This window comes from Bos taurus, chromosome 9 (genome assembly GCF_002263795.3).
Source record: "Bos taurus isolate L1 Dominette 01449 registration number 42190680 breed Hereford chromosome 9, ARS-UCD2.0, whole genome shotgun sequence".
Taxonomy (NCBI): Eukaryota; Metazoa; Chordata; class Mammalia; order Artiodactyla; family Bovidae; genus Bos; species Bos taurus.
In genome coordinates, this window is record NC_037336.1 from 22602876 (window position 1) to 22611638 (window position 8763).

Here is an 8763-nt window from a genome sequence, read left to right on the forward strand (position 1 = left end):
GGTGTGATCCCTGGTCAGGGAACTAGATCCCACATGCCACAACAAGACTCTGCATGCCACAACAAAGACCGGTACAGCCAAATAAATAAATAAATGAGTGAATAAACAGTAGGAAAAAAAAAAAAAAGACTGAGTAACAAATGGAGTATCTAAGATTTTAGCATAGACAGTGTGCCCAGAAAGTCAACTTCAGGAAAATGCTACTGGAGGACATAAATGAGACCTCTGGGGCCCAGTTGCCAGACAGTTTTAACCTGGAACCAAATAGAGAAGGGAGCTTGCTTGTTCAGGAAGCATAAGCACTGGGAAAGAGCAGTACATCAGGCCCTGGTAGACTGGATTATTGGATGGCTGCCCTGTATCCATTCCTTCCTTCATGCCTCCTAACCAAACCTCAGTTTCTTTCTCTGGATTTTTTCTTCCCCTACACAGCCTTGGAGAAGGCTGACCCCATCCCCAGGTCCTAGGGTGAGTCTTAGCTGTCTAAAAGCAATCCAATCCTCCTTTCCAGAGGTTGGAAAATTGTCCTTTGACCCATTGAGACCATGGACAGGCTTCCTGGGGCTTCTGCTAAAGCTCTGCTCAATCTTCTAGAAGACATTCTGGACATTCCTCAAAGACTGTTCTGTCTGATGAAAGGCCCAGAACTGCTGCCAGCCTGGGAATGAAGTCAGTCCACTCAGGGATGAAGAGCTGAAGAAATACATAGGGAGCAAGGGCCATGGAATGAGGGTCCTCAGAAGTCATTTTGCCTAAGATTTCCAGTTTCACAAGTCCATCAAATCCTTATGGCTGAAGCCAGTTTGATTTCTCTGCTTATGTTATAGGTGATAGAACACCTTAGAATAAAAGAAAGGGACATCCCTGGTGGTCCAGTGGTTAAGACTCTGCACTTACGATGCAGGGTATACAGGTTTGATCCCTGACTAGGGAACTAAGACCCCACATGCCTCAGGCCAGTGCCAAAAAAAAAAAAAAAAAAGGAAGAGGAAGAGAAGAAGGAGGAAGAATTAGATATAAAAGATTTTTTTTTTAGATATAAGATTTAGAAAAACTATTGTAGGTTTGGGAGAATGGCATTGAAACATGTATATTAGGATATGTGAAATGAATCACCAGTCCAGGTTCAATGCATGATACAGGACACTTGGGGCTGGTGCACTGAGATGACCCAGAGAGATCGTATGGGGAGGGAGGTGGGAGGGGGGTTCAGGATGGGGAACACATGTACACCCGTGGCAGATTCATGTCAATGTATGTCCAAACCAATACAATATCGTAAAGTAAAAAAAGAAAAAAAAAAAAAAAGTTCCTCTAAAAAAATAAAATAAAAAGCTTCTTTTCAAAAAAAGAAAAACTATTGTAATTTGCAATACATCAGTACTCCAGCCCAGATCCAGCTGACTTTGGAAGCCTGTCTGCCCACTCTCATCTCACACTGCCTTTCCACTGATGAGCAGAGACAAGCACACTCTTCACTGCCTGCCTCAGTAGGGTGTGCCGTGGACCTCCACATCAGCTGGAAAAATAGCTTTTGCTTGAGAGACAAAGGGCTGTACATAAGAGCAAGGGAAAGAGCAGGAATCCTGGAACTCAATCTTGAAAGAAAAACCAAGATCCTGTGGAGGCAGGAGAGGCAGAAACTGCTGGCTTCCGTTCTGTTCTCTGGCTTCCCTGGGTCATGTTTCACCACAGTGCATATCCAAGCAGGAAGGGTAAAGAAATTGCTTGTAACTCCTGTTCTAAAGGCCTTAACAGAAACAAGTCGATGGAGAAAATAAAATGCTACAAGTGGAAGTCAAACTGGTAGAGAAATTGACTGAGTACACTTTGGTAAAAGAGCAAGGAAAGTTACACCCTTAACTTCATCTGTTTTTATTTTCCTACCCTTTAAGGTAAGTGAAATAAGGCATATATTTACCCCCTGTAAGTCATGGAAATTCAGTATGAACATGCCTTTTTAGGCACTATGTACTTTTTCCTTGGAAAATGGCTTATTAACTTCCTAGATAACTTGATTAACACAGACACTTTGATAATCCAACAGAACACTCTAAGATGGAATTAATGGCTTCCCTGACAGCTCAGTGGTAAAGAATCCACCTGCTAAATACAGGAGATGTGAGTTCAATCCCTGGTTGCGAAGATTCCTTGGAGAAGGAAATGGCAACCCACTCCCGTACCCTTGCCTGGAAAATTCCATGGACAGAGGAGCCTGGCAGGCTACTGTCCATGGGGTCGCAAAAGAGCTGGACATGACTTAGTGACTCAACAACACCATGATGGAGTTAGCATAAGTAATACAGTTACTTGATACAGTAATAGGTGGAAGAGGTAAGATCATCTATTCTAGAATAGATTCTTTCCCTGCCCAGCTCAGAAGGGGACTTCCTACTCCCAGGGCAATGGAAGACAGATTCTGATTCTTCCAGGTCCTGATGGGGAGGTGGAGGCAAGGGAGGGCACGCTGCCCCTCCCATGAGGGCGCTCCCATCACTTCCCAGTAACAGAAGGTCTACATGCCACCACATGGCCCAGGATTCTCCATTGAAGTCTGTAACTTCGATGGTAAGTCACATGAGAAATAGTATCAGACACCACAACTCCCTCATCTGGAAATACCCAAACCTGGTTATTCCCATCGATCTTTTTTACCCCCTGGTCTTAGTTTCCCAAAAAGGGAATGATTGAACCCATGGCCTCAGCAGTGAAAGCCTACAGTCCTAACTCCTGGGTCACCAGGGAACTCTCCCTCCTTGAGTCTCCTAATCTGCATTTGTGCTCAACAGTTATCTGATCTTACTGTGAATTTGTGATAACAAACCTAACGTGGGTGCAATGCTGCCTGGCAATCGTGAAATATATTCCCTATGCAATTCACTCTTCCAATTACTCCCTTTTCTCTCCTTAGGCCTCAAACATTTCCTGCCCTCTTCAGTCTCAACCAATGGCTTTGCCTCTTACTTCAGTGAGAAAATAGATGTAAACAGAAGAGAATTCCATATCTTCCCAAGATCAGATTTACCAACTTTTCATATATACCAGGTAGGTCTTAGGAAGCACTACTACAAACAAAGCTAGTGGAAGTGATGGAATTCCAGCTTAGTTATTTCCAATCCTAAAAGATGATGCTGTGAAAGCACTGCACTCAATATGCCAGCAAATCTGGAAAACTCGGCAGTGACCACAGGACTGGAAAAGGTCAGTTTTCATTCCAATCCCAAAGACAGGCAACGCAAAGAATGTACAGATTACTGTACAAGTGCACTCATTTCTAATGCCAGCAAGATTATGCTCAAAATCCTTCAAGCTAGGGTTCACCAGTATGTAAACTGAGAACATCCAGATGTTCAAGCTAGATTTAGGAAAGACAGAGGAACCAGAGATCGAATTACCAGCATACACTGGATCATAGGAAAAGCAAGGGAATTCCAAAAAATTCCTACTTCTGTTTCACTGACTACGCTAAAGCCTTTGACTGTGTGGATCACAACAAACTGTGTAATATGCTTAATGAGATGGGAATACCAGACCACATTACCTGCCTCCTGAGAAACCTGTATGCAGGATAAGAAGCAAGAGAACTAGACATGGAATAACAGACTGGTTCAAAATTCGGAAAGGAGTATGTCAAGGCTGTATTGTCACCCTCTTTATGTAACTTATATGCAGAGTGCATCATGCAAAATGCTGGGCTGGATGAGTTGGAATCAAGATTGCTGAGGGAAATATCAACAACTTGAGATATGCATATAATACCACTTTAATGGCAGAAAGTGAAGAGGATCTAAAAAGCCTCTCGATGAAGGTGAAAGAGGAGAGTGAAAAAACTGGCTTAAAACTCAACATTCAAAAAACAAAGATCATGGCATCTGGTCCTATCACTTCATGGCAAATAGATGGGGAAAATGTGGAAACAGTGTCAGATTTCATTTTCTTGTACAGTTTCAAAATCAGTGCAGATGATGACTGTAGCTACAAAATTAAAAGACGCTTGTTCCTTGGAAGAATAGCTATGACAAACCTAGACAGTATATTAAAAAGCAGAGACATAATTTTGTTGACAAAAGTCCGTATAGGCAAAGCTACGGTTTTTCCAGTAGTCACGTATGGATGTGAGAGTTGGACAATAAAGAAGGCTGAGCGCTGAAGAACTGATGCTTTTGAACTGTGGTGTTGGAGAAGACTCTTGAGAGTCCCTTGGACTGCAAGGAGATCCAACCAGTCAATCCTAAAGGAATCAACCCTGAATATTTATTGGAAGGACTGATGCTGAAGCTCCAATACTTTGGCCACGTGATGGGAAAAGCTGACTCATTGGAAAAGACCCTGATGCTCAGAAACACTGAGGACAAGAGGAGAAGGGGATGACAGAGGATGAGATGGTTGGATGGCATCACTGACTCAATGGACATGAGTTTGAGGAAACTCCAGGAGATAGTGAAGGACAGGGAAGCCTGGTGTGCTGCAGTTCATGGGGTCGCAAAGAGTCGGACATGACTTAGCGATTGAACAACAACACGTATTGCATGTGTGCTAAATTGCTTCAGTCGTGTCTGACTCTCTGCAACCCTGTGGGCTGTAGCCTGCCAGACTCCTACGTCCATGGGATTCTCCAGGCAAGAATACTGGGGTGGCTTGCAATTTCCTCCTCCAGAGGATCTCCCTGATCCATGTCTCTTATGTCTCCTGCATTGAATCCGGCAGATTCTTTACCGCTCCATCGGGGAAGCCTCATATAACAACCGTGCTTGTCGCCGGTTGGAATGACTGCTATCAAAAACTCTACAATGAATGCTGGAGAGGGTGCAGAGAAAAGGGAACCCTCTTACACTGTTGGTGGGAATGCAAACTAGTACAGCCACTATGGAGAACAATGTGGAGATTCCTTAAAAAACTGGAAATAGAACTGCCACATGACCCAGCAATCTGACTGTTGGGCATACACACCGAGGAAACCAGAATTGAAAGAGACATGTGTACCCCAATGTTCATCACAACACTGTTTACAACAGCTAGGACACAGAAGCAACCTTGATGTCCATCGGCAGATGAATGGATAAAAAAGCTGTGATACATATACACAATGGAATATTACTCAGCTATTAAAAAGAATGCATTTGAGTCAGTTCTAATGAGGTGGATGAAACTGGAGCCTATTATACAGTGAAGTAAGTCAGAAAGAAAAACACCAATACAGTATATTAACGCATATATATAGAATTTAGAAAGATGGAATTGAAGATCCTATATGTGAGACAGCAAAAGAGACACAGGTATAAAGAACAGACTTTTGGACTCTGTGGAAGAAGGTGAGGGTGAGATGATTTGAGAGAATAGCATTGAAACATGTATATTAGCATATGTGAAATAATAGATCACCAGTCCAAGTTCAATGCATGAAACTGGGCACTCAAAGCCGGTGCACTGGGACAACCCTGAGTGATGGGATGTGGAGGGAGGTAGAGGGGGAATCAGGATGGGGGACACATGGTACATCCATTGCTAATTCATGTCAATGTATGGCAAAAACCACTACAATACTCTAAAGTAATTAACTTCTAATTAAAATAAATTAATTAATTTTAAATAAAAACCAGGCTTGTCCTTATCTAGCCAAACCCTCCCCTTGTACACAGAATCTCAGCCCCTCTCATCTGCTCTTAATTATGCAAGAACCTCAAGGGGTTGGTGAGACTCCTAAAAATACATGCAAAATGTCCTGTGTATAAGCTTTTTTTGGGGCCTGAGGAAACAGCCATAACTTTCATAAAAATCTCAACTGAAACATTTAGCTCCACCATTCTAAAAGCTAGTAACTGCCAACATTTACTGAGCCTTTGATATGTGCCTAGTTTTAGCATGAATGCATTAAATTAATGTTGCAATCTTTAAATTAATCTCAATGCAATCTTCTGATAAAAATATTACTGAGATACCTATATCACAGGTGAGCAAACTGATGCTCAGAGAGTTTGGATAACCTGTTCAAAGCTGTACAGTTCCAGTTGTAGGGCTGGAATTCTAGGCCAGACAGGAGCTAAAGCCCATCACACTAGGAGAACTGGCCACCAAGGGATATAGTATTCCTGGCCCTCATCTTATCTTTGGAAAACATACAAATACACACATACAAACAAGATGCTATTTTACCATCAAAATTATTCTAATAAAACACAAGTCTAGGGAGAGGTAAATGGCTTTACCTCTTAAGTAATTTAAATGATATATTGCTTTCTACATTGTTCATCATTTTTAATGAACTATTATGAGATATTATGCAAATTAAAAGTTATCAGCCTTCTGTAAATAACAAAAATATCTCAAATATTTAATCAGTGATTTATAATTGCTCAAGTGATCAAAGAAGGTAATTAAGCCTGTTCCTTGAATTCTGTATATTGAGACAATAAAAAAAATTGTTCAGTTTACATTATTAATGACAAAACGTGAGTCACTACAATACATCCTTACTTGTTACATCTTGGCCAGTATTTATCCCCGCTTTAAGTCCGCAGGTCAAGGGACAGGTGCTCAGGACATTCAACTGTCCTGCCTTGAAGCTTGTTTTTCCTGGTTCTCAATAAAGAAAACCAGATAATCTTCTGAAAATAAGACTGCCAAGATGTAGCCACCTTTCCATTGCTTCACACTGCCTAGTCTTCATTTCTTGTTTTGTAGAAGTCATAAGCAACAAATCCAACTATTTGGAACAGATAGAAACATTTTCTTGAGTTTCTACAATCTGTCACAATACACAGACAAAGTCTTCGAGAATTCTTGTCTTTCCTTGTAGTAGGTTCCTTCCAAGTTATAATATAAAATGATGAGAGAGGGATTTACCACAGAAAACCAATCAACAGAGAAACCTTGACTCTTAACCTGTGCCTCTTGGCAGACAGGTTTCTATATCCAGGAAATATTTCATCAAGGATCCCTAGGTGCTCTTCAGTCTCTAGGCACCACTTACACCAATACATTTGGAACATGCCAAATCTACCCCCAAATTCTGCAAATCTCCCAATAAGTTCCTTTACAGTCCATACTCAATCTATGGTGAGCTTTGCCATTCTGCAAAACCATTCTGCTGATGCTGGATTTGTTGCTTTCTCTGCCTGGTACACCTTTCCCTTCTTCTTCCTCCTCCTTGATTTGGCCAATTCTTCTTCCTTCAAACATCACCTCAGAGATGCTTTCCTTGAGCATCCCTGCCCTAACTCTGGGAGAGTTCCCCTAGTGGTTCCTCTGTTTCCTCTTGTGGTTCCCCTAGTCCCCTATTTACTCTTATCTTAGCAACAAACTGTTGTTATGGCCTATTGTCTGTCCCCTTGCTAGACTCTACCATTCCTGGAACAAAGAACTGTTTCTGCTTGGTGAAAACATTCATCTTTTATTATAACCCAGTGCCTGGATTAGAACAGATGTCAAATACAAATTACTTGTTTAAGGAATGAATGACTGTCCTCATTTATCACTATCCTCTGTTTAGGGCTACATGCCTATAGATGCATGCAGGAAAGTGGTAGATAGGAGTAGGACAAGGACACAGATAAATTAAATAGAGAGAGAACAAAAGTCTTACCCACCCTCTAGATTCATCAGACAAAAACTGCCCTCCACGGTAATTCCCTGGCAGTCCAGTGGTTAGAACTTGGTGCTTTCACTGAGGGGGCCGGGGCTTGATCCCTGCTCGGGAAAGATCCCAAAGGTGCACTGTGCAGCCAAAAGCACAAAACCAAAAACACTGTCCTCCAAAAGTATTCACTTCCCTCACCAGTCTTTACGATAGCCCTCTTCATTTCTTATCAGTTTGTTTTTTGCATTATCTCTTTACTGCTAACTCCTGATCATTCTTAAAACTTGCCTTTCTTTCTATGTCTACTAATGACCACTTTCATCAGATTCAAATTGTCTCTTTACTTGGATGTTAAAACAGCACAGAAATAATTTTGCAAATAAATGTGGTATACAATACATAACACACACTAATTTGTGCCTTACAATACTATGATAAGGTATGTTTTCTAGTGTGTAGCTGGAGGACATATCCCTTCATACCTGGCTCTGATGTCCAGTGGGGCTTACATTCACGGGTTCAACAGGATGGTAGTGAACAAAAGACTAGTTCTGAACTGGTTATCATCCCAGGGCTCAGCACAGAGAAAGCAGACAGAAACATCCATCTCCCTGTCTTCCCCTGAAAGAGATATATTTGCATACTTTAAAAGCTGCAACCTGAGGTTCCATCTTCCAATCAGCCTGAAGCCACTTGTTGACTGAGATTCTCCCAATCAGGGCACTGACAGGTCTTGGAGCACCCTTAACTACTGGGAGCTGTCAAAAGCAAGAGCCTGCTTGGCGATCACAAAGGTTTGAGAGAGAACCAAGAGCTCAGACAGGGTTGAACAGTAAGATTCATTTCCTACATAATACCACTACTTCAAAACTGGGAGAAGTGGTTGTTTTATCTAATGCTAGAAACCAGCACAGAGAATCAAGAAAAATGAAGAAACAAAGGAATATATTCCAAATGAGAGAATAAGACAAAACTTCAAAAAAAAAAAAGTTAATGAAGATTTAGCTGATGGAGCTTAAGATAACGATCACAAAAATTGCCGAGATCAGGAAAGTAATGCATGAATAAAATAAGAATTTCAAAAAAGAGATAGAAAATATTTAAAAGTACCAAACAGACACATAGAATTAAAGATTACAATAACTGAACGGAAAACTTCAATAGCGAGTTTCAATAGTAGACAAGCT

At 41.3% G+C, this 8763-nt stretch overlaps 1 non-coding gene across 1 annotated transcript; it reads left to right on the plus strand.

Moving 5' to 3' along the window:
* Positions 1-861: 861 nt before the first annotated feature.
* TRNAV-UAC (transfer RNA valine (anticodon UAC)) lies at positions 862-934 on the plus strand. Its single transcript has one exon. It is a non-coding gene; the product is annotated as a tRNA-Val (tRNA).
* The last annotated feature ends 7829 nt before the right edge of the window (positions 935-8763 follow it).